Source organism: Diceros bicornis, chromosome 7 (genome assembly GCF_020826845.1).
Source record: "Diceros bicornis minor isolate mBicDic1 chromosome 7, mDicBic1.mat.cur, whole genome shotgun sequence".
NCBI classification, from domain to species: domain Eukaryota; kingdom Metazoa; phylum Chordata; class Mammalia; order Perissodactyla; family Rhinocerotidae; genus Diceros; species Diceros bicornis.
The window spans coordinates 75,884,462-75,899,060 of record NC_080746.1 but is presented as its reverse complement, the minus strand read 5'-3'; the positions used below and the strand labels follow the sequence as shown (position 1 = coordinate 75,899,060).

At 44.7% G+C, this 14,599-nt stretch overlaps 2 pseudogenes; one reads left to right on the top strand and one right to left on the bottom strand.

Moving 5' to 3' along the window:
- Nucleotides 1-211: 211 nt before the first annotated feature.
- LOC131409155 (mas-related G-protein coupled receptor member X2-like) lies at nt 212-1,220 on the bottom strand (annotated as a pseudogene).
- A 3,706-nt stretch (nt 1,221-4,926) lies between these two features.
- LOC131409153 (ribosomal RNA processing protein 36 homolog) lies at nt 4,927-9,711 on the top strand (annotated as a pseudogene).
- Nucleotides 9,712-14,599: the final 4,888 nt, after the last annotated feature.

Here is a 14,599-nt window from a genome sequence, read left to right as displayed (position 1 = left end):
CATGAGTTCTGATTGGTTCCCATGGGTTTATCTCATGCTCCTGGATTCTGGTTTGCCCTGCAGATGTCAAGCTCCAGCATCAGACAGACAACAGCATTACAGAGACAATTCAACCGGTACCCATGATAGTGGTGTAGGGTCAAACAATTCACAATTATGTATAGAATCTTCTATAAGTACTACTTCTGACTGAACCCTGCTTGATCCAGAATCATCCCATGAAACTGCTTCCTGACATCGTCCTGGTTTCCTGAGGAAGGCTTCCTCCACTTTTCTTCACCTCAGTCGTGTCCTCCAAAGCCTTCTGGAGAACCAACCTGAGGGCCTGCCACCGCAGCCTCTGATGACCAAAGGAACCAAAAAAAAGTAGATGCTGGGGTTGGCACTGCTGTTAACACCAGAGAGGATCACCCCAGGCCTTCTAAGACAATATGAGAACATGTTGGAATCTGTCTGAATCCAGTACAGCAGAAACCATTGGAAGCCAAAGGGCAGGCCGCAGAGGAGGAAGACCAGCACTGTGAGCAGGATGACCACGTAGAGCCTGGTCAGCTGCATCTGCCGGGAGCTACAGAGGATCCTGACCAGCAGGGCCAGGCTGGATCCAGAGAGAACCACCACCAAGAAAATCAGCCACGTAGTAGTGATGAAATCAAATACTCGACACCAAACACGGTCACAGTCCTCAAACAGGAAGCCACAGTAGTTCCCTTCCAGAACATTCGGCAGCAGGGACAGGGCCTAGGACAGGGCCTAGAACAGGGCACACATGACATGTGTCTGGGGCGGCAGTGGTACCAGATGGGGCAGAGGACAGACAGGAAGCGCTCAGTGCTAATGGTGGTGAGAATGCTCAGGCCCGCATTGTAGGCAAAGTTCACCACAGTAGTAAAAAAGCTGGGGATGGAGATGGAGAGGGAACGGAAGGAGTTGATGAGTTCCTCCAGGGGATGTATAATCTGGCAGCAGAGGAAGACGAAGAGGATGTCAGCTCTGACCACGTTGAGGATGTAGATGGAGAAGGCATTCCTCTTCATGTGGAAGCCCAGGAGCCAGAGGACAACCGCGTTTCCTGGAAGCCCGACCAGGCCGATGATGACCACCAACAGGGCCGGGATCAGAGTCTCCAGGTTGAAAGCAAGGACCTGGTCACTTCCATTTATTGGTGTGAATTCGGTCCCCCAGGCTGAGATGGTCGGATCCATGCTCAGAAACCCTCCACTGGTGCCCCTGGGAACAGAAACAAGATGTGAGCACCTGCCGTATGGTCACTGATTCTCACGGCCACCCCGCTGCGTGGGAACTACTGCCCCCATGTTACAGAGGAGGGAAATGGAGGCTTGCAAATATTAAGATACTTATCGAAGGCCACATAGCCTTGGAGACCTAGAACCTGGATTCAAACCTAGTTCCCTCTAACTCTAAAAGCCTGGGCTCTCTCTACTGCACCACGGACCCTCTACTGACATGAGAATGTTCTGTGCTCTGATCATACCCCACAACACCACTCACTGTCCAGAGGTTATGTCATGTCCCCAGAATTTCCTGAAGAAGGAAGAGAAAAGTCTGAGATAAGATCTAAGAGACCAGGAGGGCTATGGGCCCAATGTTATTTCTGTCCTGGGCCAGAAATTTCCTGTCAGGTGCAGGAATTCAGGAAGACACAGAGATGACCACAGACCACCCTCATCACTGACAGTGGCCCATCCACCGAGGAGAAAGAAGACCATGCTTTAGGGACATGAGAGGAATGTGACCTCTTGGCAGGACAGGTGTGAGGATGGCTGGGCCAGGTGGGCTAGAAATGGCTCAGTGAGTCATCTCTGTGACACAGGAGCACTTTTCATATTCCCAGTGCCTGGCTCTGTGTGCAGCACACAGTGTGTTCTCAGTAAGTATTTATTCAATGAATGAGGAGCCTAATGAAGTGGAAGATTTGAGTTAAATGCAAAAAAAAAATGAAAACACAATTAAAGACACTAGAACACAGACGTGTAATGAGATGAAGAAAATTTCACTCATCATAATTCTTTTTTGTGGAGAGCTCTGTGTGTGTTTAGAAGAACTACTTATGCACCCAAATAACTTATGCTGACCACTGATGTGACTTTGAAGGGAGGACTCAACATGGCTTTGCTGAGCACCTAGAATCATTTTGGTGCACAAGTTGGGGGTAGGATTGGGGCTGAGCTGATACAGGGGAGGAAGAGTACGTGAGGGTGAGGTCTGAGGGCCACTGAAAAGACGCATTTGAAGTTTGAGAGTATCTATGGGGGACTGTTATGTGGGGTGCTGTGGTGTGTGCAATGCAAACCACTCCATTCTCCTTCCCAGGAGATCTTCAATAGAGTTTGCTTGGCTGAGTTAAGTTTTTTCCCTATGAGGGAAGAACTAGTGTTATTCCCATTTTACAGAGGGTAGAATTGGAGCACAAAAAAGATGAGTGTTTTGCTTCCGGTCACAGTGTGGACCCACAGTGTGGATCTGAACCCAGCAGGGCTCCCTCAAGGGCTACACTTTTGACCAGTCCTGCAGACTCACCACTACTGTAGTGTCAATTACACCTGGAGAGGAGAAAAGCAGAGAAGGATTTCCCAAGTTAAATCCAAGATGGCAGTCCAAATTGTGGATTAAAAAAAAATCTAACATAAGAAAACTCCAGAAACCCAGAGAGAGGAAGAGAAGCCAACCAAACAGGCAACAAGGAGAGGCGAGTGGAAGGCATTTAGGAGCAGACAGCAGAATCTGGGAGCCCTTTCCTACCCCCACAAAGGCTCCAGAATCCAGAGGACTCACACGGGCGGGAGGCCTCCACGTGGGAAGAGGATGCGTCCTCCTGTGCGGCACAGAGAGGAATCAAGGACAGAATCATCCATCGTGCATTCTCTTAGAGAGACAAGACCCACAGCCCCGATGGGCCAGAAAAGGGTGTGAAAGGAAAACCAGAACCTCTGCTATCCCCAATCAGAGCACTTAACTGTTTGTAAATCTATTCACTAGGGTGTGATGTATTTGTCTTCTTTATCAAACTGGAAGCTCCAAAGGACCAAGTCACACTTGTTGTTTACTTTTGTATCCCCAGCATCTAGCATGATCCTTAGGGACCATCTATTGTAATATCCTCATTTAACACAGGAAAAACCGGAGGCCTAAGGAGTCAGAGGGGTTTTCCTGAGATGTCATCATGAAGATCAGCTCTCCTGGAGCCCTGTCCAAGGCTTTCCCACTGTTCTCTGCTGCATTGTTCATTATTTCTGAGGAGCCCCCGAAAAATCTTGGTGCGAGTGCAGAATGTGACAATCAGGGGGTGCAGAGACTGCCCCCCAATATCCATTCTCCTCTTCTGTCACATACTCTCTGGGTAGCTGCTCCTTCCCTGGTCCCTTTAAGCCTAGGGGTGGAAACAGCGCTTCACTTCTGCTTGCCTCAGGCTGCTTCACGATGCATTGTCACTTTCCCTTCATCCTGCCCAGCTTTACAAACAGTCCCCTCAGAAACACTCCTCAACCATCCCAGTTTGGGCTGTTTCCTCCCAGGATTCCACCAGACCCACAAGGGAAAAGAACTTTGAAAAGCCAGTAAACAATGAAACCTGGGTTAACAGCAGTTCAGCTCCGAGGAGCAATGTCGGCACGTTCCCTTTCTCTCTAAATTAATGTAAGAGGCAGCATTCTCTCCACGACAGCAGATTCGAATGGTTGAATGAGGGGGAGAATGTGAAGAGATGAATCAGAAGGGAGAAAGATTCCCATTGACCCCACTCAGATCTCCCAGAGTCAGAGCTGCCAGCACCAAAGACGCTGGTAGAGAGCTTCATGCCTCCTGTGTTTTCCTGAAGGACGCACATGACCCCTGCATGTAGCACCCCAAAGTAGAAACACGGAGGTGGGAACTTAGAGCAAAACCCACAACTGGCTTTGGAAATAAGACAGTTCTTGGTGTATGTCCTTACCTTTCTGCCATTCTTCCGGCCAGAGGTGGAGAGTGAGAGCCTGTCTGGGATTGAGTGACACCAGAGGACACTCCTCTGTCCTCTAAATCGGGAAGTGCCTACAGGAGCTGGAGTGAAAGCCGGTGACCCAGCAAGTCTTATCAAGATACTGGACAGAACTTGTAACTCCTGTGCGGAGTCTGTGGGCAATTGAGAGACCAGGGCTGTTTGAGACATGGTCCCTCACTGAGAGGTTTCTCAGCATTTGCCCCCCTTCCACCCACACATCAGCCTTCCCACCCTCCCCTATCCGGTCCACCTCCCGGTAGGTAATCACTGTTCTGGAGCCTACAGTTGACAACTGTGGGCCTGGGCAGCAATGTGAGCAATGTGAGCTTGCATTGTGAGGCTTTATAACTGAAGAAAAGTCTATCATAGGGTGGTTGAAAGTTCACCATGGCCTGATCCCACTTTTTTGTTTTTCTTTATCCTAACATAATGCATTCATGTCTGTAATTTCTTTCCAAACAGTAGAGAAATTTATACAAAGTGACAGTCTCCCTGAATCCCATTCTCCAGAGGCCACCACTTATTACATTTCCCATTCTCATTACTTCCTTCAAGTATTATTAATTTTATTAATAAACTTATATTTCTATATTTTAATTTAATGGTATTAACAACTGGATTAATTAGACTCCCCTTATAAAATGCAAAGAATTCAGCACACAGAACATATCGTTCCTCTTGTCCCCCCCACTTCATGATATTTGCTATTTATTTATTTTCAGTTGGTCTGTATATCAAATCTTTTCAGTCTTACGTCCCGTGACTTAATTCATGTGTCTCATATGACAGCCATATTGATCTACTTATCATTTTTAAACATGCCATTTGAATTAGGAACTATTTCAACACTCAGACAAGTTCTTCCATGCATTCATTCAGCAAATATTTAATAATTACTAATTGTGTCCCAGGCATTGTTTCAGGCAATGGAGTCTGGGGTGAGCAGCAATCTCAGAGAAGACCATAGCCCTTCGGAGCTTGTGCTCGAAGGCCTGGATGAGCTCCCTCAGGATGTGAATGGAAACTGAAAAAGAAGTGAAGGCTCAGCAGGGGGTGTCTCCATCCAGTAGAAGTCCAGAGGAGGAGTCGGATCCAGCAACACAGACTGAGAAGGAACAGCTGTTATGAAAGGAGGAAAACAAGGAGAGTGTGGTGTTCCAGAATCCCAAATGACAGAGTTATTGATCAAACGTGTCAAATGCTGCCAAGTGGTTAAGAGAGTGACCTTTGGGTTAGCAGCATGGGGTCATTGCCAGTCTCATCAATGTGGCTGCAGAGAAAAAGCAGCCTGGAGGACTAAGTGGAGCAGGTGTAAGAGAGAATGAGGTGTGGGATGGGACTCCTGGACACCCCAGACATCAGCTGAGACACCACCACAGACAAAGAGAGAGTTAGGACAGGTGGCTGAGCCACAAATTACTGTATAAACAATCAACCATGTTTCTGAATACAAAAATAAGAACTTAGGGGGGCCAGCCCCGTGGCATAGTGGTTAGGTTTGGCACACTCTGCTTCAGTGGCTCAGTTTCATTGGTTCGGATCCCGGGCGCAGACATACATCACACATCAGCAGTGCTGTGGTGGTGACTCACATACATAATAGACAAAGATTGGCACAGCTGTTAGCTCAGGGTGACTATTCCTCAATGAGAAGAGAAACAAAGAACTTAGAAGAAATAATAGAAAATAAGGGCCAGCCCCGGAGGCCTAGTGGTTGAGTTTGGCATGCTCCACTTTGACGGCCCAGGTTCAGTTCCCAGACATGGACCCACACCACTCGTCTGTCAGTGACCATGCTGTGGTGGGGGTTCACATACAAAAAGAGGAAGATCTGCAATGGATGTTAGCTCAGGGTGAATTTTCCTCAGCAAAAAGAAATAAAATGAAAGAAAGAAAGAGAGAAAATAAACCCCAACTACTCCTCCTGAAAAAGAAGAGTAATGATGGCATTTAACACATTAATAAAGCCTCCATAAGTACAACAGTGTAGTACTGACCCATACATAGAAAAACTAATCCTGGAGCAAAGTCTCAGAATTAGACACAAATGCATATGGTGATTCAGTATATGATAAATGTTGATCATGAAACTAGTGGGGGAAATATGGGCTATTCCATGATTCCATGAATGGGATGGGGACAACTGGGTGGCTGTCTTAAAAACATAAACTTGAGGGGCCGGACCAGTGATGCAAGTGGTTAAGTGAGAGTGCTCCACCGTGGCAGCCCGGGGTTCGCCGGTTCGGATCCCAGGCACGCACCGATGTACCACTTGTCAGGCCACGCTGTGGCAGGCGTCCCATATAAAGTGGAGGAAGATGGGCATGGATGTTAGCCCAGGGCCAGTCTTCCTCAGCAAAAAGAAGAGGATTGGCAGATGTTAGCTCAGGGCCAATCTTCCTCACACATACACACAAAAAAACCATAAACTTGAAAATGTACTTTATGTACGATGTTAGGATAAATTCTAAATATACTAAATATTTAAAAATAAAGACTGGGGGCCCAGTGGCACAAGCGGTTAAGTGCACGGGCTCTGCTGCAGTGGCCTGGGGTTCGCCGGTTCGGATCCCGGGTGAGCACTGACACACCGCTTGGCAAGCCATGCTGTGCCGACATCCCATATAAAGTAGAGGGAGATGGGCATGTATGTTAACCCAGGGCCAGTCTTCCTCAGCAAAAGAAAAAGAGGAGGATTGGCAGATGTTAGCACAGGGCTGATCTCCTCACAAAAAAATAAATAAATAAATAAATAAATAAAAATAAAAATAAATAATCAAAACATAATTATATCTGGAGAAACCATGGGAAAGCTCTTTTGTAAGTCAAAGTGGGGAAAGCCTTTCTAACTTTAGCACAAAATTTCCATAAGAACATAAAGAAATTTTTGGTACAACTTGAGCCACCATAATCAAAAGATAAATAAAAAGTTGGAAAAATATTCATAACTCATATTATAGATAAAGTTCTAATTTTTCCTTTATGAAAAAGTTCTTACAAAATGATAAATAAAAAATCCAACAAACCAATTTAAAAAATTAAATTAAAATACAGGATATAAATTCACATTTCCTAAAAAAAATACAAATGGCTCTTAAACATGGGAAAAAATGTGAAACCAAACTCATAATAAGAGAAACGCAAATTAAATTACACTGAGTTATAATCCACCTACCAAAATCTCAAAGACCAAAAAGTTGGTAGCGTACTGTGTGGGAGATGGTGTGGGACGAGACACTGACACATTACTGGTGGGAGTGAAGATTGATAGCGGCCCCATGGAAGGCAATTTGCAACATATATAAACATATATAAAGTATCATACTTTTTTAGCCTGTAATTCCTTACTTAGGAATTTATCTTAGCGATATATTTGTATACATATGTACAAGGTTAATAAATGCAGGTTTATTTGCATTAACAAAAGACTAGTAGCAGCCAAAATGGCCATCAATACTGTATAAATTAAGGCCCATCCATAAAATGGAATACTGCGTAGCTGTATAAAAAGAGCCACAAATCTGATACTGAAGGACCTTCGAGATATACAAAGTTAAAAAAAAAAAAAAGTGCAGAACAACGTGTATTTGTATGAAAAGATATATACATACACACACAGTTTGTATGAATAGCAAGTCTGCTGTCTGGAAGACCCTTCTTTATTCCCATCCTTCTTTGGTTCTCCCGGAATCATTACTTCGTTCCACGGCTGGTCGAGCTAACAAGTCTTGCTTGTCCTGTGTCCTCACATGCCTTAGAGAGAGGCCACAAGAGAGAAGCAAACATCCCCTTTGCTAATAATATTGATCACCTCTTAGAGCATAATATCTGTGTGTAATTTTCGGGGGAATGATCCTTTTCCAAACAAAGAGGAGAAAGTGGAGAAAGAGCCCTCTCCTCCCACACTTGATTTTGCAAATACAAGTCTTTCCTGTGATACAGGAAACTAAAAAGAGGACAAATGTAGCAATTAGGAAAAACTGCAGAAAACAAATGCCTTGGATGACCCAATTTGAAAGAAACTACTTGAGGATAGGGAAAATACTATTATTCAGTATGCTAATTTTTTTTTATTTACACAGAAGAATTGAGCAAGATGGACTTTACCAAGGCACATCGCTGGATTTGAGACCTCTCTTCCCCGCTGTGCCCAGGCCTCTCTGTGTCCAGACTCTTCACTGCCCAATCAGTTGCATCCTGCCCCTCTCTGCCTCCAGGCCTTGTCCCCAGGGACCTCCTTCCAAATCAAGAGGGTACATTGCTTTGGGAAGACTAATCCCAAGATACGTATCCTGGAAACTCCATCCTGGACTCCAGCTCATTTCTCATCAGCACCAGAGCCTGCCCCTGACTCAATTGTTAACCAGTCCCTGCTCATTTTCCCTACGGAATAGTTGTCGTATTAGTTTCCCTTATCTTTATTCTCACTCTCTTTAGTTCAGATAAAATACTACTTTCAGTTCTAGAGGGGAAGTCAGGTATGTAGATAGACAGTTAACAGCACAATTTCATAAGGGCCTCCACAGAGGCACACACTGGTGGCAATCCAAACTCTGCTGGGGTGCAGGAGGCTGGTGAACAGTAATTGCAGTAGTTTCCATTTTCTTTAATTGCCAATGCCAGAATGTGCTCTATGCTTTACAGGCCTTATTTGATTTAAGCCACAGAGAAAGTCTTCGTAGTCTTCAGTTGGAGCAACTGAGGTTTTTCCAGTAAATAATATGTTTGCTGAAACTTTTTGGCACATAGTCTTATAAAAGTTAAGAACATTCCCTTTGATGTGCAGTTTTCTAAAAGATTTTTTTAAACCATAAATATGTCCTGAGTTTTATCACATGATTTTTTTGATCAACTGAGGTAATATTATCTTTCTCCTTCAGGCTATTAATGTGATGAATTACACTGATTGGCATTGTAAGTTGACCTATTTTTGCATGTCGAGAATAAATCACACTTGAGAGTGAGCGCCTGCTCCGGGGTGGCTGCCAGGTCTCCCCATGGGGCCTGGGACAGAGGGGAGGACTGCAGGGCCCTGGGGCCTAGGGACCTGTGGAAGGGCACGTCTAACATGTCATCTGAGGAGCTGTTGGAATTGCAGAGCAAAGTGGGGACTAAGACATACAGACAATTCGTAGCTGGAAATAGCACCAAGAAGTGAAGTTCTAATCCACCTGTCCAAAATGCATGCATTGCAGATAAACACAGGCCTCTGGAAATATCAGCCAACTCAGGCCTCTGGGTACCATTTTTGCGTCGAGTTGTCCGCATCAGTAAGAAGCTGGCCCGAGACCCCCGCTTTGAAGATCTGTCAGGAGAATATAATCCTGAGGATATTGACAAAACGTATCAATTCCTGATTGACATCTGAGCCAAAGAGAAAGAGCTTGTGAAAAAGCAGTGGAAGCAGTACCATTCAGGGGAGGAGCGTGAGAAACTGCAGCAGCTGCTCCAGCGAGTGGAGCCCCAAGAAATGGCACAGCTGACGCAAAGGCGGCAGCAGGAGCTGCGCCTGGCCCTGAGGTGGGGTGGTGGGCTGAGGCCCAGCAGGGCCACCGGCTGTACTTCCTGAGGAAATCTGAGCAGTACTAGTGGCCCTAGCTGAGAATGTCAAGGAGCTGACACGCAGCAAGAAGCTGGAGAGTTTCTTGAGTCAAAAGATGTGCAGAAATGCAGGCAAAGACAGGAGACATCTCCCTTTGAGCAAAGAGTGATAAGGAACTGTCCTCAGCTCTGCCACTGCCCCAGTGAGAAATGGATCTGTGGGGACAGACTTGGGCTTGGCCTGTTCTCATTCTTTCCCACTCAAGGGCCAGGATCACAGCTGCTTTTGAACTAGGTTGGTTCAGAGAAGACTACAGAGCTCTTGGACTGCCCCCAGGACTGGACAAGTGCAGCTCAGCCTTCTGCCATGCCACGCTGCCTCTGCTTTGCTCTGGTTCATTATGTCCTCGTGTCCTTCTCCCATCCTTGCCTTAAACCAGTGATTCCATTACAGAAGGAGAGGGGCCAGTGAGTGGCCTTGAGGCCTATGAAGGCCATGGAGTCTGTTGATGGCTCCCAGGCCTGGGACTTCATGTAGGAGCCAGTTCATACATATCCTTGTCACTCTTCTTTTTATTATTTGGCTTTTTTGTGGGGTTTGTGGGTGGCCTAGAACTACTATTTTTAGTGGGCCACCGGGGGGGGTAGGCAACAAACCTAAGGCTCCCACAATGTGGGAAGTCAGATCAGAGACCACACCTACTAAAATCCAGAAGATGATACAATCATTTAAAAAGTGAACCAATCCCACAACTCTCCTACTTGGTTTTGGTATTGGATGCAAGGCGCGATAGGAGGTAGGGACAAAAAGCTTCGCCAGTAATGTGTAAGCACAACTGGCTCTAAATACTGTTTGGATCTAGAATTCATACTACTCATGTGGACTGGAAAATCTTCAAGCTGATAATTCAGTTTAAAGTAGTCTCAGGTTAGTAGTGCCTCCCGGCACCTGGCAGAAGCAAATGCATTTCTCTCTTGAGGACTGTACTTTAAACCCAGGCCTTAAGGAATTCCTTCAGATAAATTTCAAGGAATATGAGCTTACAATGAAAACACAAAGCACACAAAGAAAGAAACCACCACGAGCAGTAGAAAACAATAGGTAACAGACTCAGACCAGCAAAGACTGAGAGGATAGATGTATAAAATACAAAATATTTTACTGAAAAAGAATAAAAGAATACACCACATTCAATCATGAGACAGTTTTAGTACTCAGAATTGATGAGCTGAGGAGTGACGTCAGCATCATGGCGGAGTGAGCTTTCCCGTGAATTCTTCCCCCACAAAATACAACAAAAGTAACAGCCACAGACCAACAACGGAATCCCAGACAGTCAAAAGCTGGAGCGGAGGGATCCACACTGCCGCACATCTGAGAGCGGAACGTGCTGGGCCCCCGGAGGAAGTGGGGAGAGGTAAGGAGAACTCCGCTCCCTCCCCATCAGATCAGCGATCCCGGTCTGCGCGGCTCCCAGAGAGGGGGGAGGGGCGGCCCTCGGCGGGAAACTGTAGCTCTTCGGGCTCTCTCAGCCAGTGGGAAACCCCCGCACAGAGGGCTCAGAGGAGCCACAGGGCTACCATCAACATCTGAGCAACCCAGAGAGCGGATAAAGAGGGGCAAACGAGAAGCCTCCCACGTCAGGGACCCAGAGGGCAAAAGAGAGAGCTCCCCCCTCCCCGCAATCCGGAGTCTGCAGCTCGACCAGATCTAGCGGTCCGAGGCAGACCTGAATAAACTGGACTGGACCCGTGGATCGCAGTGGGGAAAAGAAACAAAACAAAACAAAACAAAACTGCGGATCGCAGCAGAAAAACTGGGGCAGAGCGCAGGGGGCTTAGACTACACAGCCCTTTACCACCACACAGTGGCGGCAGGTGGAAATTGCAACCAGAGACTTCCAGGATGAGGAAAATCAAAACCAACACAGGAACCACAAAGCAAAAATATATGAAATCACCAGACCAGAAACAAAATGACAAGCACCCAGAAATCAACCCCGAAGACACAGAAATCCATAAACTAAATGACAGAGATTTCAAAATAGCCATCATAAAAACACTCAACGAAATACGAGACAACACAGACAAACAATTAAATGAGATTAGGAGTTTCTTCACAAAAGAGATTGAAATCATAAAGAAAAACCTATCAGGGCTGATGGAGATGAAGAACACAATGGAGGAGATAAAGGAGAATCTGGAATCTTTAAAGAACAGAGCTGACAATATGGAGGAAAGAATTAGTACTTTAGAGGATAGGAATACAGATATACTCCAGATGGAAGAAGAGAGAGAACTAAGACTAAAAAGAAATGAAGAAAGACTCCGAGAAATATCGGACTCTATTAGAAAATGTAACATAAGAATTATAGGTATTCCTGAGGGAGAGGAGAGGGAAAGAGGAACAGAGAGCCTATTCAAGGAAATAATAGCTGAAAATTTCCCAAATCTGGGGAAGGAGCAGGAAATACCAGTAAGCGAAGCCAACAGGACTCCTATATATATTAACAGACAAAGGCCTTCACCACGACACCTAGTGGTAAGGCTAGCCAGGGTCAACGACAAAGAAACAATATTAAGGGCAGCTAGACAAAAACAAAAAATAACGTACAAAGGAACTCCCATCAGGCTCTCAGCGGATTTCTCAACAGAAACTTTTCAGGCTAGAAGAGACTGGAATGATATATTCAAAATACTAAAAGACAAAAACTTTCAGCCAAGAATACTCTATCCAGCAAAAATATCCTTCAAATATGATGGAGAAATAGTAACTCTCCCAGATAAACAAAAGCTAAGGGAGTTCATGGCCACGAGACCGCCACTATAAGAAATACTCAAGAAGGCCCTCAGGCCTGAAAACAAGAAGAGAAAGGGAACACAAAGCTTGGAGTAAGGAGAAAAGTAGGTAGACAAAATCAGAGAAATAGTAGATCTTTACCGGAATAGGTTAGCAACCACTTAAATACTAAACTCAAAGATCAAAGGAAGAAATTCACCAAAAATAAATTTAACCTCATCACTGTAAACACACAGCCACAACACAAGATAGAATAAGGTATAACAAGAGCAACTTAGAAGGGGAAGAGGAAAGTGACTGAATTGACTTAGTATAAGGAAATAGGAGGCTATCCGATAATGGACTATCTCATACAGAAGATTTTTCGCCCAAACCTCAAGGTAACCACTAAACAAATAATCAAATTAAAACCACATATGATAAACAAAGAGAAAACTAGAAGAATCATAAGACAGAACAACCAAACTGAATTGGCAGTCCAAAACAAATGGGACAAGAAACAAAGGAAATGCAAAAGAACCAGAAAATAAGTGACAAAACAGCAACATTCAACCCTCATATTTCAATAATTACCCTAAATGTAAATGGATTGAACTCTCCAATCAAAAGATACAGAGTGGCAGGATGGATTAAAAAGCAAGACCCAACAATATGCTGCCTTCAGGAAACACATCTTAGCACTAAAGACAAGCACAGGCTCAGAGTGAAAGGATGGAAGACAATACTCCAAGCTAATGGCAAACAAAAGAAAGCAGGTGTTGCCATACTCATATCAGACAAAGTAGACTTCAAGATAAAACAGGTTAAGAAAGACAAAGAAGGGAAATATATAATGATAAAAGGGACACTCCATCAAGAAGACATATCACTTATAAATATATATGCACCCAACATAGGAGCACCAATGTACATAAAACAACTATTAACAAACCTAAAAGGAGAAATCAACAACAACACAATAATAGTAGGGGATCTTAACACCCCACTTACAGCAATGGATAGATCATCCAGACAAAAAGTTAATAAAGAATTGATGAGCTGACACTACATTTTATTTTGAATTATTGTGCCTTTGACAGCAAAATGGGACTATTGTTTTATTTTCTTGTATTTTCTGTCTCTTGTTTTGGAATCAAGATTACTCTAGTTTCTTTAAAATGGTCTGGACAACCTCATTCTTTATCTGTTTTCTACAACAATTTGTATAAATAGAATTAACTGTCCCCTGAGGTTCTAGAAGAACTCTCCTGAGAAACCATCTGGCCTCAGTAGGGGATATTGGGGAGGAAAGATCTTTGACAACCACTTCAATTTATCTAATACTCATATGGCTTCCTAAAGATGTCTACGTCTCTTGCATCAAAAAGGTGTCCTACTCAAATGGCTTTGAGGGTGTATTTCACCTAAATTAACAAATGGTGAGTCATTGTGAGTCGGTCAAATTGAGATCTGAGAACAGTGACTCCACATTCAGCCCAAACTTCAACCAGGAAAGGGGAACTCAGATTAACCTCATTTGGGTCTGTAAGGGGAGTCTGTCTGCCTCTGAGAACTGGTTCTAACCAGCTCAGAATCACGCTGCTGAAGAGCTTTATGCTGAGAAACGCTATAGTCATTGGAAGGTAGAGTAATTGTGGGGGTGTCGTGTTGTGTTGTGTTGTGTCGTAGTTATTGCTGTTGTTGACTGCTGTCCTGTGTCTTCTCCCTGAAGTCATTGTGCACACCCAGGGAACGCAGGTGTAGTCTCACATGTGAGCCATCAGCAGTTGGCTCGGAGGAGAAACACTGTGGATCTGTTCTCTTAAATGACTATTTCTAGGTTTGATAGTCGGGTCAGACTTGTCTGTGATTCTAGGAAAGTCAGTCATCTTTCTTTATGACACTCTTGGTCCAGTGGAGAGCACTGTGCCACACTCCTAGACCTGGGGCAGAGGGAGGAGCCACGCAGAGCAGAAACCACCCACTGCTTTAGCAGGGTGTCTCTCCTCAGAATAATCAGGGAGCTGCTGCCCTCAACAGATAAACGTAGAGGTGAAGGCCCTGGTCTCAGGAAGCTCAGAGAGGCTGTGTAAACGTGTTGTCTTTTCTGATGCATGCATCCCCCCTCCACTCAATGTTGTTTAACTTGGGGAGAAAATGCAGCCATATAATCAATAGCATACACAAGAATTTAATAATTCCTTCAGTTGTTTGAACGTAATATTCTCTTTTAATCTCTCCGAGTGAATTGAAGATGGGGAGCGGGAAATACAGCCCTT